This window comes from Epinephelus moara, chromosome 17, assembly GCF_006386435.1.
Source record: "Epinephelus moara isolate mb chromosome 17, YSFRI_EMoa_1.0, whole genome shotgun sequence".
NCBI lineage: Eukaryota > Metazoa > Chordata > Actinopteri > Perciformes > Serranidae > Epinephelus > Epinephelus moara.
In genome coordinates, this window is record NC_065522.1 from 4,794,858 (window position 1) to 4,815,844 (window position 20,987).

The following is a 20,987-nucleotide window of genomic DNA, read 5'->3' on the forward strand; positions in this document are numbered from 1 at the left end:
TGAGTGATAGGGCAAATGGTACCTGTACCTGTATGACAGCTTTGACAGCCAAGAAAAGGTTTTAAGACACTCTGAGAGCATAACACAGTGAAAATTAGTGACTGGTTCTTTCCTCTCCCTTCCAACTCTGAAGGAGCTGTATGTGGAATGTTTTCGAGGCCTCTGGAGGACAGACGTGCGTTGTTACTTATGGTGTGCATTTTTAAACTGTGTCTTTCATGTCGGGCACTTCCAGGCCTAATTTGAGGGAGATGATGGGGGAGGTGTGAAGGTGTCAACTGAGTAAACATGAAATAAATTACACATCCATTGCTCTCTCTAAAATTGACTCAGGAGACTTGAGCGGGACTCAGCCTCCCGCAGTATTTAATTGAATTCACTGCAACCGTGGCAAGCTAATTAAGTCAGCATGTTTAAAGGAAACTCGTCTTTCCTTATTCTTGATTTTTTTTCACAAGAAAAACGTGAAGTGTGAAAAATTGATTTTGTGCACGCTGATAAGCTTATATGTTAAGGATTAATTAAGGTTATATTTGAACAGGTAAAGTCATCACACAGCTAGATGATGCAACAGATTTTCAAAGTAAGAAAACAAAAGAATTGCCTTTTGGATGACTCCTGGAATGCAAAAGCATGAAATTATTATTTTAATGCTTTACTATTACTGTCGTTTAGGGACTGTAAAAGCTACCCGTTAATGTTTGAAATACCTGTTGATGCTTGAAATTAAAAGGAGCTGAAAATAAAAACCTTTTTTTTTTCACTCTTGTCATGCAAATAGTTTATTTTTGGCCAAATTTTAAATGAGATGTAAAATAAACATCTCAGATTTGGTTATGTGTTTTTCTGATGGACGCATTTGTTGTATCATCTACAACATGCCTAACTCTGTGTAACTGCTTTAAAAGTCTGTGTAACAATATTCCCTGCTTTGAGAGGTTCCCCGTCATTTTCAAATTTTAAAGTCACATTTAAACTCAACAGGGTATTAACAAATGTTGATTCAAATCCCTCTCTGCACTGCCAGGAATACAATTCTGGGGGGAAATCCAGAGAACCAAAAACACAAAACAATACAGAATGTAATTACTTTTCTCTCCTTTTTTTTCCATTTTATTTGGTTAATTTTGACAATTTATAAGCTGCAGTCCAACTCTGACAGCTGCCTCAGGGTCTTTATGCAAATCTGTGTCCCCGCCAGGGCCATTGCAACCGGACAGGCAAACTAGGCAATTGCCTAGGGCCCCGAGCTGGAAGGGGGCCCCCAGAGACGGCTGACATTGGTGCATATCAATGACAATATGATGGAACCCCTATAGACACTGCAACAACGACAACACGTTGGAATCCCCCCTAATGGGGCCCTTGCGAGTGGCTAAGTAGGGTGACCAGACGTCCCGCATTGTGCGGGACTAAACAGCATTTCTGTCTCTTTTCACGCGTCACGCAAATTGAGACCATGTCCCGCATGATTGGATGCCACCCGCGCTAGCATTGTTGAAGTACTGTAGTACTACGGTACCTCACGGTACCACTACTGTGGGATAAGTTCAAAGTGCAATCGCAAGAGGGTGAGTGTCCATGCGCCGTCCAATAATGGCGCATGCTGGCCATCTGGCACTCAATATGTTGCTGCAGTGGTTTGTATCCAGTGACATTTCAGGTATTAGCTGAGCTATTGAGTATCTTTAAGCAGTGAAAGTTATTATTTATTCCTTTTTACTTGTAGGTTAGATTTGTCTATATATGCTACACTGATTTGTTTTCCACAGAGCTCTACGGTGCAAGCATTTTACTCGCATTTGCGACTAAAAATAGTTTTGTGCAAGTTCCTGCCAGTTGTGGGTTGAACGGGGGTCACAGACGCCGTATTCCTGTCAAATACGGCGCAAGATAAAGACTTACTGGCGACAGAGAAGTCCGGCTCCAGGTCCAATAATTTCCTCTTTGTTGGTGTCATGACTGCCCAGAAATACCTGAACAGCCGAGCCGTGGCGGCACACAGGTATGTGACGTGTCAGAGAAGAAACGAGCCGTTCACATTTCTCTCTTTGTGGCAGGTAACGGTCCACAAACCTCACCGCACTTTAGGGACTGTTCTTTACTTATGAAGGGACTGTTCTTTACTTGTCAGGGGAGGAGGGTGGCTGGTTGATTTTTATTTCATTTATTTATTTTATTTTGATTTCCTGTGAAAGATTACGTGGTGGCACCTTCATCCATCCTCTGTTTGAGCAAAGTAAAACCCTCCTTAAACTCACAGGGACCTCTGCAGACTAACTCTGTTCTCATCTGACAGAGCTGGCAGCAGGGTCAGTAGGTGCTGCCTTAGTGGACCCACTTGCTGCACGCTGTGTTCTAGCCGTACATGATGCAGAGGTGGATGTCTCTCCATCGGGAGCTATTGTAGTGGGTCAGCATGGGGCTGGTGGTATAATTTGAGACCTGAAAAGACAGATGTGTGTGCACATAGTTACATACCCATTGTGTAGTCTGCTCAAATATAAAGCACATTATTGGTAATAAATACTGCTAAGTATGCAACTGTAATTTTGCAATAGTAATAACTCAATTTCACAATAAACTAATTATCTTGACTAAGCTCACCTCCTGCAGGCAATGCTGGAGTAGCATAAGGTCAAGGTATTTATGCTACTATAATGCATGCATATACATTTATGGATTTGTGTAAAACTCTGGGCATTCGAGAAATGTCAAAAAATGACATTAACACTAACGGGTCTATTCAACCATTCTGCTAAAGTTTCTGTACACAGTTTGCATTCAGCAGCTTTATACATCCTACAAATTACAAATTATATGTCAGCTAACTCTAAAGATAATAAGACAAGTGTGAATCACACAGTCTCCCATGTGAAAGTCCTGCGCCTAAGTCATTCACCCACCACATCTTACTACCTCTGTGTTGCTCTTTTGTCACCTGTTTTTATGGCAGTACATTTGTGAGATTTTTTCTCATATATTTACCACTTTAATCTCTGAGAATATCCGAGGTTTGCTAGTACTAGCCATAACCATGACCTCTTTTCCCTAATTCTAACCGCTTCCAACCTTGACGCGTAATGAATATTGGCCAATCACAGCATGCAGTGGGATTCATAATGGTGAATGGGTGAATATGACAAGTAGTGTAAAAGTGCTTTGAGTGGTTGGAAGACCAGAAAGGGGCTATACAAGTGCAAGTCCACTTCCCATAATAACATGTCCCAAGGCTGGTTGTTCATTCAATCATTTTCCATAACTGCTTGTCCTGGTAAAGGGTTGTGGGTGTGCTGGAGCCTATCGCAACTGTCACTGGGCAAAAGGCAGGGTACACCCTGGGCAGGTTGCCAGACTATCACAGGGCTGACACATAAAGACAGATATCCATTCATGCTTACATTCACACCTACGACCAATTTAGAGTTACCAGTTAACCTGACTTGTGGAGGAAGCCTGTGAAAACCCATTTAAACACAGAGAGAACATGCAAACTCCATACAGAAGGGCCCCAGTCAGTCGGTGGATTCAAACCAAGAACCCTCTTGCTGTGAGGCAACAATGCTAGCCCCTGCACCACCGTGACCACTCTCACCAGGGTGCAAACAAGACACTTTTTATTTTGATCACTGGCCTAAATCACACCACAAACACTGCAAAATCAGCCCGTTCTCTGTCCCAACTTGTAAAATATCGCCAATCTATCTGATTTCGGCAACACACAGTATGTAACACACATAAATTGACACGCCATCCCAGAAAGTCAACAGCAGATGCAGGGGGTTACCTAGTGCATCATGTTTAGAAATGAAAGTTCACTGGCAAATTGGTGATATTTGATAAGTTGAGATGAGGGATGATGATGAACATGTTGGCAAAACCTGAATGTCTTTCAGTTCCAAATACAAGAGCCTGGCTAGGTATTTATGCCAAACACATTTTTAGAATATCTTATATTTGAATTTAAAACTATTACCCTCATAATTATAAAAAAATATCTGGATTCATTTTAGTTTGTTTCTTTCTTAGCAGCGCTGCAGCCCACAGAGCCGGCCCTGGCTTGGGCGGTATTATGGCATACCAGGGTATAAAGAAATTCCGAGGGTATGATTGTATTGTATGTAGTGCACATCATGTGCCACCAGAGGTCAGTCCCCACTGGTGGAACAGACAGCTGAGGTGATGGACATTGACTGCGTGTGATGGGGATGTTATAGGACTGTAAACAGCTGTCCAAAAAACAAAAACAGAGAGACACCGTGAGGAAATACAACACATTTTCACATCAAAGTGGTGAATTAAGGGATTATTTTGACTAAATCAGAGTTGGTGATTGCTGGAACAATGAATTACTAACTATACAACTAACAGGACTTGCTAAAAACAAGCTCCATATGAACGGGTGGCATTCATCAGGCTGAAAAGAGCAATTAACAAGTTTATCCAGTTAAGTTTAGTGAACTTGTGCAAGCAAAGAGAACTGTAAAAATGTTATTGTATGAGCAGAATCTACAAATACTGAAATCAGTCTTTAATACACTAACAAAATATCTGTGAGAGTGAACTGATTAAATATTACTGATTACATACGTGACAATAGTGTTCTTAATTCACTATTAGCTGCTCCTCACTCACCTCAGCTAACAGCAGAGTAGCTGGAAGGCAGAGCTGAAGCCTTCTCCATATTTAATCACAGGCTGCATTCCAGTCTGTGAGCTGCAGATCTGTCATATGAAATGAGTTGAAATAGGCTCCAGCATGTGAACAGTAGCCACCACAGCAGAGAGTGATGGGAATGCAAATGTAAGAGAGAAAGAGCTTTTCAAAGCACACTCTCCCTCACAGTTCATTTTTCCTGCTCTGTGCCACCGGCTACATGATTATGAAAATAGGGTGAACATTTTCGAAGGGGGCAATTTCAACTCTGCTCTGGGGATCAATTTAGTGTTTGAGTCTGACGAAATGCTCCTTTAGATTTGTCAGCCCATCATTAGGGCAGCAGTGGCAGCCTTCTGGGAGGAATTGATGTCTCAGAAAGAAAGGACAATCAAATAACATGTGATGGTAATGGAACTGAGGTATATGTGCCTTGAGACATTAAGTATTGATACTGTAAGAACAACTCTCCCCTTCATCTCTTTGCTCTTTTACAAGCAACCTGCAAACTTAAAAGTATTTCTTCCCTTGAGAGGAAAAGTACAGCAAAACAATGTATCCTCATATAACAGTTCGTATGATATTCTGCAAATAAGCGCCACATGAATGACATTCAACATATAGTTGCATAATTAACACAAGCTATGGTTGATTATGGTTTAGGCAAGAACAGAATGCACCTTCACTCAAGTGACACGTTCAAGTTCACTCAAAGCTCATAAGGTACCAAACACGCATCTCCAGGTTAAAGTCCCAGGGTTAAGTTCATGTTTTTTGTGACCCATCCATCTCCCCACCCTGCGTCCTTCCAAGACCGCTCGGGACTGCTTCCTTGTTTACTCCCTTCAGCAGTCACGCGATTGCAGCCTTTCAAAATGTGTGGGATATGTATGACTTTGGGTGCATTACTTTTTGTAGGAAAATGTACAGTTTATAAAAACAACCTGAGCAAAAAAAGCACCACAGTAGTTTAAATACGCTGCCAAAAATCTTACATCAAGAAATAATTCAACCAATAGTTTTCTCTAAACCACAAATATCATTACTATTTGTGTACAGATCAAACAAACAAATTAGGTGTTGTGAACAACGACTGTACACAAAGACGGACAAGCCTCTCCACCTCCTCCAAAAAACAAAAACAAAAATGAAGCCAAAATATCATGGATGTGCTCACACTGCTATCTTGAGCTGGTGACTTTGTACTCTGCCATCAGATTGCAAGCAGCGCCACAGATTGTGAGCACACTTATTGGCACACACAGCTGTCAATCATGACATCACACCCCTCTTTTATAGCATCAAATAACCGATAAAAACCAAACCTATCAGAAAAACGAACACTTGTACATATAGCAGCGTGAAAAGAACTAGGGCTGACAAAAAAATAAAAAAAAAACATCTTTGGGAAAATGTATTTGACTTTTACTTGGATTCTTTAGGCCCTGTCTACATGCATTTGCAATTACTTTTGTAAACATTTTTTTTTTCTCCATGTTTAAGTTTAGGGATCTAAAACGGATATTTTTTAAAACGCCCTCTAAGATGAAGATTTATCAAAACTCTGCTGACTATCTGTGTACACATGTAAAACAGAGCATTTGGAAAACAATGACATAATCTTCTGAAATTGCACATTCCTATTGATGCTTTGTGCTATGAGCAAACACTGGAAATAACAATAACAATGGCAGATGACTGGTTTGCTAATGGTTTATTAGCGCTGCTTGGTCTAATGACTTCTTAAACTTAAACTCACCACTTCATGGATAAATGGAGACACTGCTGCACCCAAAGTTTTTGCTCCACCTTAGCGTCCGGTGTTTATGGTTGGACACTTTCCAGAGTGGGATTGTTGTTGACGAGGAGTGGAAGGAAAACTATCGCATGTCCAAAGCATCACTTGAATGTTTAAGTGTGCTTTTTTGTCCTTATTTTAAATGGGAATCAGCAGTGAGGAGATCTCCATTAGTATTTTGAGAAAATGTTAGCCTGTAGACAGACAGCTAAAGCCTGGACCACAGGTGGGTCCATCTACGTCTTGTCGCCTGCCTACTTTTGGGCTCGCACACGTGTTTTCAGCAACCAATAGGCAGAGAAAATGGTCTTTTTATAATCATATTGACATCAGATCGCCTTTCACTACTGTCCCAGATACGAAGTATTTATTTTTTAGAACACTTCCTGTTTCTGCTTCAAAATTAAAGTTCCCTGACAACTTTTCTGTGGACAGAATCTCTTCATTTGTTGACACCAGGCTTTTTATTGTGAAATATTTGCAGGACCATGTTATTGATAATGCAGTGGCTTGTACGACTCCATAAATGTATGGAGTACTGGCTTTTAGTTGTGGAAATACAGTAGTTATAGCAGCAGGCAGCTCTGCAGCAGCGCCACTGTCTATGCGAACACTAATTAATTTATTTTATAAGATGAGGCCGTGCGGACGGATTTTATTTTATTTTTTAAATGGAGAAGAAAAATATCTCTTCAAAAATATCAGGGCCTTACTTTAACCCACGTCTTAACATGGAGGGGGTGGGGTTTTTGACCTATACTGCAGCCAGCCACCAGGGGGCGATTGAGATGTTTTGGCTTAACTTTTGAGGAGCTCCATCTTGTGTTAGTGGTTAATAGATGTAATCCATGCTCGTTGTTTCCCTTTTTCAATTTTCATGCTCAGCTAGTCACATCCTAATGCCAAAAACACACCAAGCAGCAGTAAACTGCGGCCTGCCGTGAGCTGCCTTGCAATGGTTAAGAAAAGCTGCAGCAGCCGCTCTGAGCTGAAACCTTATGTTTCAGAGGCGAAGTGCGGCCAAACTAAAGTTGGGGTTAGTTTAACTTTTAGCAGAATATTGTGGCCAGAAACACACAAACTTGCCTCCTGGCTGCAGAAAAATGCGATTATTGTGGCAAGTTATGCTGTAAAGTTTAGCTGATTCAAAACACATATTAAACATGACTCAATAGCGACAATTTCAAACACAAGTACACAAATCAGCTTCACTATAACTCGCAGAATTCACAGACAAAACACTTGTCTTTATCTGGACAGATTTTCCCCACAAATACAACATGCTAATGTTGTTAGCATGAGCCTATGGCATTTTACATTGTATAAATCAGCCTAACAGCTAGCGGAGACTTTCTCTACTCATATGAAGCCAGGGACAACAGCAACATTTAAGAACGGAAATTCGGAATTCAAAATTCGGCTCCATTACAGCTCATAAGGTTTACAGACAAAACAATTGTCTAATACTAAACACGTTTTCCAAACAAATACAACGTGCTAATGTTATTAGCTTTGCAACTACGGGAGATTTCTCTACTCATATGAAGCCAGAATAAATCACACACAAGACTTAAAATGCTATTTTGTGTGGGCTTTGTTGTCTTCACAATTTATATTTTCTAATCTGTGAAATAAAAGTAAATAAAAGCTTTGGTTTTTAGCTTACAAAAATAGACAGAGGGTCTGTGTCGCCATGACATGTAGTTACATTTCTGGGAAGGTGCACAGAGTAGGTTAGGCTCAGAGCCTACGCCGTAGGTATATGGTGTCGATTATAAATCCTGATTAACACTGATTTTACTGTATCACAGGGCTCCAGACTAACTTTTCCACTGGTGGCACCAGCACATGATATGGTTGTACCCTTTCTTTGGTACAGCATAGTATTAATCAATGGCCTTGCATGCTGACAAATAGGTGACTTAATTTGCACAACCTACATTGATGTTAAGATTGACAGTTACTCAAGACTTGATATTTGCAAAATATTTTAATCTGAGTATTCAGTTTCTCTGCCACAAGTAGTAGCTGACATTATACGTCATCTTGTATTATATAATTTGATTATTATAATTCAATAATTATTATACAATTTCTAATTTGTCTCTCCCTGCCTGCACTTTTATCATCAGTGGCGTCTGAGTGGGAACCTCTTGTCTTCTTTCTATCCCCACCAGCTCTCTCTCCTCATTTTGCTGTTAAAAATGTTCAGCTAAAGACTGCTTCTTTTTTGTAACACGGCAACAGCTAATGATGTACATGTGTATCACATGCTGTGTGTAGGGCACCAAGTGCCAATGATAATGATCATTATGCATAAATTGAACCACATGAAATTTTAACTGCAAAAACAAAAAAAGGTCACAGAGCAGGTTATGTCTGTTTTTTGATAAGGTTTTAAATTACATGTTAACATTAGCAGACAGAGTGAAGCACATGACACAAAAATGTGGTTACTGTTCTAATAAAAAGTGATAATCAGTGAGGTATCATACAATCAAATAACAAAATGAGATTAAAATCCATATACTCAAAGGAAGGTTATAAATAATTGTAGAGATCATTATATTAGCAAGATCAGATTTTTTTTTTGACCACTTGGGGCCCAAACAACTAACTGATGATAGAGTGCTGCAGGGATGACTTTTATTTGTAGGTTTTGGATTATTGCAGAAAACAAGCTCTGTGGCAAACAAAAGTTTATGATACTTACATGTTTTGCTCAGCAAGATAATCTTCACAAATGAATGTCGATTTTATGTTTTTGAAGCTTAATACAATCGCCAGAAGTAAAAAACTGACATTAAGCTATAAACAAACAACACCACAGTTGCATGACTTCATCATCACCACTACATTGAGGCTGTAAAGCATGACGTCCTGTCTTCTTTAGCCATTTGTTCGCAACCTTTTTTTATAAACACGTAAAGGTTTCAAAATTCACGAGTTGTGTATTACTGATTTCAAATGTAGTGAACAAACATGGAGTCTTTTAAGCTTGTGTTAACCACAGACCTTATGTCAGCCATCTAACCAGAAACCCATTCAAAAACCCATTGACTTTGAGACAAGGAGAAATGAGAGTGCTAAAATGCTGACTCAATTGAGGGTTTTAGGACTCATACAGCTCTCTATAAGTTAAATGTAGAAAAACTCAAGCTTCATCAAGCCTTATCCTACAGCTATTGTCTTAACTAGTAAAGACCCTAGTAATGTGTGGAGCCAGGAGACATCTTTAGTGACATCCAATCAAAGAATGATGTCCTATTAATGACCTTCCTCCCCAATAAAACACAGATTACTGTAATTAATATCACGGAAATTAAGCTAAAGCTAAAAACGGGTAAACTCTGTGAATCTGACATGGTTAAACATTTAACATGGACACATTACCTAAGTTGGTAAATTTCATCCAGCAATGCCACTGTTATGGAGAGAGGATGATGAGTGGAGGATATCATCAGACGCATTAGGAGGATGGAGGTGGGGGTTTATTCTGCTGGTGAGAAGAAAGGCAGAAAGGAATGACAGATAATGAAGAGACAGCACCATAACTGTGGGATAAAACAGCAGCCAGACTGTGAGTCAGAACAGAACAGAAACTCTGAAGTTTTGTAGTGATCCGAAGGCAATTATTTTCACTGATTTTGTATTGGCACTCAAAGTTACACAAAGTATTGACAGAGCAGGGTGACACAGTGCAGTGACAGTGCTTGCTTGATAGAATATTAAAAAGAAATAAGACCAAAGCTGTGTTTAGTATGTATTGCATAGACAGTGTATCAATTTATATAACATTACAGAATTAATCTTTTCATAGTTGACTGCGTGCCGCATCAGCTTCCAACAGGAACTGTAATATCCTTTGTTTCACCAAAACTCAGCAAAATACTAGACAGCACCATTCAACCAGGTGACTCTTTTTCTATATGCCAATCTGACAGAGCAGAGGACTCTGGGAGAGTTAGAGAGGAGGCATGCACTTTAACAGTAAATAAGGACTGGTGTGTTGGTGGGAATATGAGGTGCTGTCCTGTTCCTGCTGTGAATCAATGCTATACTATGGGTCAAGTGCGCATGCGCCACGGTGTATGCAGCCTGTTCCAGTCGCTCCTGCTTACTTTAACTTTGTTTTCAACATTTTTCCTCTCTTCTTTATCTTACTTGTTCTGTTTTTACTTTAGTTATTTATTAAGCTACGTCCTCTCTAATCATGCTTGTATGGAGAGTTTTTGTTGTTTCGCTCGTGGTGGAATCGCTCCTTTTACTCTGCCACTCGACCGTCGCTCAGCAACACCGCATTGTTTACTCCAGGGATCAGCTGATGGAGCTGAAGCCGGCCGGCTTGGCTACGGTGAGGGAGGATATACCTGCTGAACTTTGGAGGAAAACACACCGGGGTTGCAGAGGGAAAAGATCGCTACGGCGGCGGAAAGGAGCGAAACACCGGAGACTTATGGAGAGGAAGACATTCAAGCCGTGTCTCCCATCTATCATCATGGGCAACGTGAGATCACTGGGGAATAAGATGGACGAGCTTACAGCGCTAACCCGGAGTCATCAGGAATACCGGGAGTGTAGCCTGATGATTTTCTCGGAGTCATGGCTACACACGGATGTTCCTGACCACAATGTTTCCACCGTGGGTTTCCACACTGTCCGGGCTGACAGGGACTGCACTAAGAGCGGTAAGCGTAAAGGAGGTGGGCTTGCTGTTTACGTGAACAACAGGTGGTGCAATCCTGGTCACATCACAGTCAAAGACCGCATCTGCAGCCCGGATATTGAACTGTTAGCTGTGGGCCTCCGTCCTTACTATTTACCCCGTGAATTCTCACATGCTATTGTAGTGGCTGCTTATATCCCCCCGTCCGCTAACCCGACGTCGGCATGTGACGTCATCCACTCCACAATAGCCGGACTACAGACTGCACACCCGAGTGCTCTCATTATAATCTCGGGTGACTTCAACCATGTCTCTATTAAAAAGACACTCCCGAAATTCACCCAGTATGTGACCTGTAAAACCAGAGAGGAGAAGAGCCTGGACCTGCTGTATGCTAATGTAAAGGACGCATACACCTCCACGTCCCTTCCCCCGCTGGGTAGATCAGATCACAACTTGGTGCTTCTCACCCCCTGCTATGTGCCTCTAGTGAAGAGGCTGCCTGTGACCACAAAGACAGTGAGGACATGGTCAGAGGACTGCTATGAGGCACTGCAGGGCTGTTTTGAGGTGACTGACTGGAATGTACTCTGTGAGCCACATGGAGAGGACATTGATGGGCTTACTGAGTGCATTACAGACTACATTAATTTCTGTGTGGACGGCATTGTCCCAGCAAGGACTGTGCGGTGTTACCCAAATAACAAGCCTTGGGTAACAAAGGACATCAAAGCCATACTCAACCTGAAGAAGAGGGCTTTCAGAGGTGGCAACAGGGAGGAGCTGAGGGACATTCAGAGGGAGCTGAGTGCAAAGATCAATGAGGCTAAGGACGGCTACAGGAGGAAGCTGGAGAGGAAACTCCAGCTGAATAACATGAGCGAGGTCTGGAGTGGTATGAGGACCATCACCGGTTACAGACCAACTAGCAGTGGAGCTGATGGTAGTGTGGCTAGGGCCAATGAGTTAAATCTGTTCTTCAATAGGTTTGACACTGCTGCCCTGGCCCCTGTTGGCTCTCCTGCTGACTGTCTCCAGCCACCACCACTTCTGACCCCCCCTCCTCCTCCTGATAGCACCTCATCCAACTTGGTGAGCCCCTCACACCCATCCCCCACTCCTCACACCTCCTCTGGCTCCCATGCTACCTGCCCTCCTCTCACTTTGGACTCCAACTCTCCCCCTCCTCAACCTGCACTCTTTACACCTCTACATGTTAGGAGACAGCTGAGCAAACTCCCCGCCGGTAAGGCTGCAGGCCCTGATGGTGTCAGCCCACGGGTTCTCAGAGCCTGCGCCGAACAGCTCTGTGGAGTGCTTCATCGTGTCTTCAAAATGAGCCTGAGCCTCCAGAGGGTCCCTGTGATATGGAAGACGTCCTGCCTCGTTCCAGTGCCAAAGATGCCGCAACCCAGCGGTCTCTCGGACTACCGACCGGTGGCACTGACGTCACATATCATGAAGACCCTGGAGAGACTTGTCCTGGAGCAGCTCAGGCCTATGGTCAGGCCGCACCTGGATCCCCTCCAGTTCGCCTACCAGCCCCGGATTGGAGTTGAGGATGCCCTCATTTACCTGCTGAACCGCATCTACGCCCACCTGGACAAGCCGGGGAGCACTGTGAGGGTCACGTTCTTTGACTTCTCCAGTGCTTTCAATACCATCAGGCCTGCTCTACTGGGTGACAAGCTGACGGCGATGCTGGTGAATCCCCCCCTTGTGTCCTGGATTGTGGATTACCTCACTGGCCGACCACAGTACGTGCGCTTGCGGCACTGTGTGTCAGACACAGTGGTCAGCAATACCGGGGCTCCACAAGGTACTGTCCTCTCTCCTTTCCTCTTCACCCTTTACACCACGGACTTCAGCTACCAGACAGAGTCTTGTCATCTTCAGAAGTTTTCTGATGACTCTGCTATAGTTGGATGTATCAGCAAGGGTGAGGAGGCTGAATACAGGGCTGTGGTGAATAACTTTGTCTCATGGTGTGAGCTGAACCACCTGCAGCTCAACACAACAAAGACAAAAGAGCTGGTGGTGGATCTGAGGAGAACGAGGACACCAGTGACCCCAGTTTCCATCCTGGGGCATAACGTGGACATTGTAGAACACTACAAGTACCTGGGTGTGTTCATAGACAATAAACTGGACTGGACTAAGAACACTGAAGTCCTTTACAAGAAGGGACAGAGCCGCCTCTATTTTCTGAGGAGGCTCCGCTCCTTTAACATCTGCCGGACTATGCTGAGGATGTTTTATGAGTCTGTGGTGGCCAGTGCTATTCTGTTTGCTGTGGTGTGCTGGGGCAGCAGACTGAGAGTAGCCGATGCCAACAGACTCAACAAGCTGATCAGAAAGGCCAGTGACGTTGTGGGGGTGGAGCTGGACCCTTTGACAGCAGTGTCAGACAGGAGGATGCTGTCAAAGGTGCGGGCGATACTTCAGCATGGCTCTCACCCTCTCCACAACGCTCTGGTCGAACTGAGGAGCACCTTCAGCCAGAGACTGATTGCTCCTAAATGCACCACTGAGCGCCACAGGAAGTCATTCTTACCTGTGGCCATTAAACTGTACAACTCCTCCCTCTGATGATCGGACTCATTTGGCTATTTATAAAACAAATCACACAATATAATTACTCATTCTTATTTCATTTATAATGCTACAACCATTTCATTGTATATTGTATATATTTCAGATTGTCTACTTTACTGTTTTTATTATTTATTTTACTTTATTGTCTACTTTAATATTTTATTTTATGTTAATGTCTACTTTAATATTCTATTTTATTCTATTTTATTCTAATGTCTACTTTAATATTTTATTTTATTTTATTTTATTTTAATGTCTACTTTAATATTTATTTTACTTATTTCATTGTCTATTTTAGTATTTTATTTATATCTTCATCTTTATCTCTTGTTTCCATTCATGCTGTATTTCTATTTCTACTTTGCACGGAGCATTGGAACAAAAACAATTTCCCCCCGGGGATTAATAAAGTATTCTGAATCTGAATCTGAATCTGAGTATACACCGTTCAGAGGCAGCTGCAGTGTAGTGCTGTGTTCGGGAGAAGCGACCATATGGTCATCTTGTTGGGGTCAGAATGTGTGTAGTTAAATCATTCCATAACCAGAAACTATGGATTACCAGAACCATTGAGAAACATAGACAATTATAAAGCAGCAGTCAACAATGTAAGTAAATGCAAAAAGGACTAAATTACAGTGTACAAGTTAAAGAAGCTGATGGGATCACATTTCACTGGAGCTGTACCTTGTATATTTCCATATGACAAAAAATGATCTTCTTTGATTGGACAACACTGCAGATGTCTCCTAGCAACGGCTCCATGCATTGCTAAGGTCTTTACTAGCTAAGACATTACTTATAGGATGAGGCTTTTGTTATTATGTTATTGTTGATACCCATGAAAACACTAAAACCAACGTGTTAGTCCATCTCTTGATACTTTGTGACTTCCCTACCCTGTAGCTTTCAGCTCCAAGCACAATTGTTTCCATTGCTAAATAATTTCATGTTTTGTTCATGAGGGTCCTAAGGACAGAGGGATGTTGTCTGCTGTAAAGCCCTCTGAGGCAAATTGTGATTTGTGATATTGGGCTTTATAAATAAAATTGATTGCTTGCTTGATTGCTTGATTGCTTGCTTGAGTGATTGATTAAAACAGCCAAACACTGCAGTTTTTATTGAACATTAGGCCTACTCAAACAGGAGGAAATGGTCCGTACGGTTACGACTGCTTTCAGCGGCACATCAATCCACATTTGATGCTGTAGTGAATATTTATGGCAGTAGGAACCCAAATAAACTACAGTGTGTTCATAGTAAAGCAGGAAGATGTCACCCAGTGCAACAGTGTGGCTCACTGTAAGGATGCACAATATTGGATTCTTCTTGCCAATATTTTACATACTGATTTGGCCGATACCTGATACCAATATACGATATATCTGATATGTCCCCACCTAATTTTAGTGATCATCTCTTCTGTAATGGAATTAACATCATATTATGCATGCATACTCTTATCGTGATGGCCCACCAGCAGATGGAGACATGAAATACAATACTTTTCAATGCATGTAATATTAATTTTATTGTGCAAAATAAGAAAAAGCATGTTGGCTGATTCTGATAGTTATTTTAAAGCTGATATTGGCTGATACCAATGACATGCCGATATAATCATGCATCCCTAGCTTTGTGATGTGTGTTTAATAGTTTTTGGAAAACAAAAACTATTAAACACACTGGCACAGAGTCTAGAGACGCACACAAAACTTGTTAGTAGGATGCATTCATTGGTGGTTAGGGTCTGCACATGAGATTTGTTGACAATAGCAGAATTATATCATCAGACTCATCCTTTAATTTTAAATGCTGGGCCCTTATTTAATCAATAGTTTAAAACTGGCTAGTCACAACTTTGAAAGGACTTAACACACAACAAGGCAGTTATTATAATATATAATATATCTACATTTATGTAGACAGTAGCTCTCATTTATTGCATATAGGCTATACTGTACAGGCTAGCTGTATTTGTTTATGATAAATAGTGTAACATAATAGAACATGAGTTTCTAATTTTGCAGATTTGGTCCTGGGCAATGCTGATTCCATGGCTACAGCCTAGATACACACATTTATTGATGGATTTACTAATAGCTGGTGCATCCTTTCTGAACCAAAGTGGTGGACAGACGGACTTAATAACAGACCAATGTGACCATCCTGAGTGCCCTTCCACTAATGGATTAACAACAATTCAAAGGTTTTAAGGCTTTTATCTATTCAGCAATATGGATTTCTTTTGTATGCGTGGTTCAATCTTAGCAATATGTTTGTCAAACATAGGATTGCCATGACATTAAAGCAGTAGTGACAACAGCAGCCTTGGTTGTATATTAATGTAAAGCAATGGGTATGCATTTCTTTTTTTTTTCTTTTTTTTTACCTTTTTAACACACACACACACACACACACACACACACACACACACACACACACACACACACACACAAACTGATATATTCCGTATATCAAGCAGTACTAATGCAACTTCAAAAGGATGATTGCCTGTCATTAACGCTGGCAGAAGGGAAGGTTGGTGTGGAACTTGCAGCCTGTCGAGGAGTGGAAGACTAATTAAGACTTCGACTCTCTGTTCTTCCTCATCCATCATTGATGTTTCTCGAGGGGTACCGTTTATACTGAACTTTAGCGACTGTTACATCTGGACTGCTTATATACATAGACAGGCTGTCTAAGCTCAGTGGAATTCTACTGTTGGCCTCCAAAGAGCAGAGCTGAGTCTCTGTACTGACATGACTTTTGGATGCATGAACAAAGGCGGAGTGGCCTTTTGCACTTTTTGATGCACACCAGCTCTATCAAAATAGATCTAGTAATTTCAAACTAATCGTTTGGCAATTTTATCACCAAATAACCATATCATCTTGCCTCAACCACCACACCATACAGTTTGGCAGTTTTTTTCTGATATTGTCACTGTACCTGGAGTGATGTCTTCAGTCAGTTTAAGTCATGGTAGTCAAAGCTTTAGAGAACTGGGAAGCTGTTGACCACAGTGATCAACTTTTCCTCCATTTTGTCTGACCTTTTTTCAGTAGTTGACTGGACAGGAAAACGACTCTATGCACACAACTTGTGCAGCATTAATCCAAACAATCTCTTTTTGCTGAGTAGTGCCTAGGCGTTTTAACTTTATCCATGCAGAGCTCATATGATGCTCGTGTGCAGAAGTGTTTTAAATCATAACATTTTAGTGGAAAATACATGTGTTTGTTAAGTATTGAGCAAATGACTGGATGAGTGACACTTGCATTGGACTTTGTAAATGCGTGTTTTGATATAGTTTTGCTGATGTTAAACAAGGTCACTATGAACTTAAATTCATGAAAAATATTCTCTTTTTTGTAAACTCTGTTTACCGTGGAGGCTAGTGGGGAAAAAAAAGTTTTCTTCATGAATTCAACAGAACATGCAGTGTATAAATGAAGGAAGGACATTCATGGACAACTTATATCCTGTGGGGCTGAGGTTGGTGACATCAAACCATTAAGATGAGCTTGCTTCCTGCCTGAAGAGACAGAAAAATACATATACCCCTACCACCATCACATGAAACAACTATGTCACTTTTTACTTTGCAAAATCGTAATGTGCTCCAAATCTATGTTGAGCTAGTCAAAGCATTTTCAGTACAACATCATGAATACCAAGCTATTTCATTCAGTGTACTGGATCATCAAAAGACCACTTTAGACCATGAGGGATTGGTCGGAAAATCAAAGACCAACTTACACCTTAGACCATGTCAGACAATCAAAAGTGCACCATAGACCATGAAAGATTGGTTAGACAATCAAAAAGCCAAATTAGACCATGAGAGATTGGTCAGACAATCTAAAGACCAACTTAGACCACGAGAGAAAAGTTTTGATAGGTGATCTTTTGATTGTCCAACCAATCAAAGGACCTTCTTACAATGGGAGAGGCTGGTCGGACAATCAAACGACCACCTTAGACCATGTCGGACAATCAAAAGTGCACCATAGACCCTGAAAGATTGGTCAGACAATCAAAAATCCAAATTAGACCATGAGAGATTAGTCGGACAATCTAAAGCCAAACTTAGACCATGAGAGATTGGTTGGACAATCAAAAGACCACCTTACACCGTGAGAGACTGGTCAGACAATCAAAAGACCACCTTAGACCATGTTGGACAATCCAAAATGTATCTTAGACCATGAGAGATTGGTCAGACAATCAAAAAGCCAAATTAGACCAGGAGAGATTGGTCGGGCAATCTAAAGACCAACTTAGACCAGGAGAGATTGTTTGGACAATCAAAAGATCACCTATCAAAACTAAGCAAGACTATCAATACGGAATTCTTAGACTAACTAAAGCAAGTGTTGCCTTCCAAAGACCATCTTGGACCATCAAAGACTATCTCATCAAAGGACTTGCCCATTTCCAGTGGGTAAATCCAGGGCTGAATTTGTCTCCCAATTAACCCCTAGCAGGATACACAATTAAAGGACCAGTGTGTAGCCTACATTTAGTCACAAGACCAGGCAATCAAAAACTAATATAAACAAGCAAGATCAGATTTGACACCTTTACAAAACCAGTGTAGACCATCCAAGACTGAGCCAGACAGCCAAACAACCCAGCTTAGATCAACAAACACCACCCTAGACCATTAAATGACTAGTGTAGACTTCCCAGAATATACTGGGTCATCAAAAGATATGTTAAAACCAACAAAGACCAGGTTAGAGCTTAAAATCTAAGGCTACCTAAGGCTTAAAAGACTTCAAAGACTGGCAACAACTTTCTAATATGTTTTTCAGTCTTTGTTGTAGCTCTTAAACAATCACTCCCATTAGGCAATCTGAATGTACTGTATACCATTGTGTTTCCCCATTGTGTCTCTCATAGATAAGACTTCTTTGCAGCTGCTCACAACAATAGAGGCCTACAAACCCTTGGTATTTAGGAATGAAACAAGAATGGATAATTGAAGGCAATGACTAGTGCCCATATCATCAGATTATTACGTGCAAAATTGCATACACTGATAAATGTAGAGATGAATGTGCTGTAGTTTGACACAGATATTTTTATGTAAATGAGCAAAGCAGCTTTCACGCTGTTCAACTGTCATGTCTAGACAACAAGAAATCAGTCATTTGCAGCAGCACCATTCTGACCTTTGCCTGTTAAAAGACTGTTAAGGAAAATCTATATACAACAGCCCTGAACATAGCTGTGTTTGCATGGAGGTCATTTGCTTATAATGGATGCAGACTTTGCTTTCACTGCAGGCACTGTGATATCTTTTAAGTTCAGTGAGGTTACTATATATAGCAACATCATCATTGAGCAATATTGTAAACTTCTCTTCTGACATGCAGCCCATCACTTCTTTTGTTTCTCATAGTATTTGGCCAAACACTCATAAAAAGCATTGGATATAGAGAGGTTCTCTGCCGTAAAATGGTGGATTGCCTCCTCCCGGTTGGGAGTGAGTTACTGCCCCAAGTGAGGGAGTTAAAGTATCTCAGGGTTACATTCATGAGTGAGGGTAAAATGGAGCATGAGATGGATTGGTTGTTTGGCGTGGTGTCTGCAGTGATGCGAGCGCTGTGCAGGACTGTAGTGGTGAAAAGGAAGCTGAGCCTGAAGGCAAAGTTTTCAGTTTACGGGTCCATCTAAGTCCCAACCCTAACCTATGGTCATGAGCTATGGGTAATGACCGAAAGAATGAGATTGCAGATACAAGCAACCGAAATTAGTTTCCTTTGAAGGGTGGCTGGGATCAGCCTTAGAGATAGGGTACGGACCTTGGACATCAGGAGGAAGCTTCGAGTAGAGCCACTGCTCCTTTGTGTTGAAAGGGGCCAGCTGAGGTGGTTAAGGCATCTGATCAAGAGTCCTCCTGGGCCCCTCCTATTGGAGGTGTTCTGGGCATGTCCAACTGGTGGGAGACCCCAGGGCAGACCCAGGTTCATGCTGTAGAGATTATATATCTTGTCTGGCCTGGGAACGCCTTGGGGTCCCTCAGGAGGAGCTGGAAAACGTTGCTGGGGAGAGGGACTTCTGGAATACTTTGCTCAGCCTGCTGTGCCCGGGAGTCGGCTTCGGACAACTGGTTAAAAATGGATGGATGGATGGATGGATGGATGGATGGATGGATATAGACAGGATGTGGTGGTAATTGACACAGCCAGGACCTTTATATGGACACAACTCATTACCAGGTTGTCAAATACCGATGCCTTGTCATGCCCTGCGGTGCCTCATTGTTACACAACAGACATCCGTAAGTATCTCTTTGAGACGCACTGCTGAAAGACATTGTAACACACAGTTAATGTTGTGAAATGCTTCTCATCAGGTTTAGGCAACAAAACTATTTGGTTAGGTTTTGAAAAGAAAATTGTGTTTTGGGTTAAAACAAGTACTTTTTTATTTTTTAATTTTTTTTACATATGACAGTGCGTGTCAATGGTACGTACATTACATTGTGTTATGTTAAAAAAACAGGGACCTCTGTTGTTTCACATGTGACATAGGAATGTAAGTCACGTAATTTTACGCTAAAACATTGACTCTTAGTGTCATGCGGACACAAACTGTGCTCTCCTGGGTGAAAGTCTGGTTTCATGGACTTTCTCACTCTTTAAACCACCTCAGGTGCTCTCAGTGTTGAGTATTGCCACTGGTAGACTTAAAGGGATAGTGCACCCAAAAATGAAAATTCAGCCATTATCTACTGACCCTCATGCTGAGGAACGCTCTGGTGAAGTTTTAGAGTCCTCACATCCCTTGCGGAGATTGGTGGGGGGAGCGGCTAGCACACCTAATGGCTGACGGCGCCCCAGACTAACGTCCAACAACACAAAATTGAAACCACAAAATATCTCCAAGATGCTCATCCGTAGTGATCCAAGTGTCCTGAAGCCCTGACATAAAAAGTTGTTTCGAAAAACGTCATATGAACTCTGTTTTTAGCCTCACTGTAGCCTGTAGCTCTGACTGTTTCTCTGTGCTCCGCGCTCACGTGTGCGCGCTTGCGGGAGACCAACGAAAGCATGAGCTTTGCTTACCCATGTTTACATCACGTGACACCACAGGGGGAGACAACGGTAACCACAGTAGCTAAAAGATAATTTGCACTACGGTCTTTTAGCAAAGGACAGCCCAACATGTCTGAAGACTTTGAAACTGAGGAGGAACAGCATTTCTTTGTTGAGCCGTATTTGTTTGAGCCCGAGTATACGGACGCTGCTCAGGCTACTG

General features: G+C 41.7%; 1 protein-coding gene across 2 annotated transcripts in view; it reads left to right on the forward strand.

Annotated features, from left to right (window-relative positions):
• sstr1b (somatostatin receptor 1b) overlaps nucleotides 1–20,987 on the forward strand; it is a 38,935-nt gene that overhangs the window by 9,823 nt on the left and 8,125 nt on the right. The window contains exon 1 of one of the 2 annotated variants that reach the window (XM_050067360.1): nucleotides 19,911–20,007. The exons of the other annotated variant lie outside the window; for it this stretch is intronic. The gene's annotated coding sequence lies outside the window, so the exon portion shown is untranslated. Of the gene's footprint in view, nucleotides 1–19,910; nucleotides 20,008–20,987 lie in introns of those variants that run through there. 2 annotated transcript variants of the gene reach the window in all.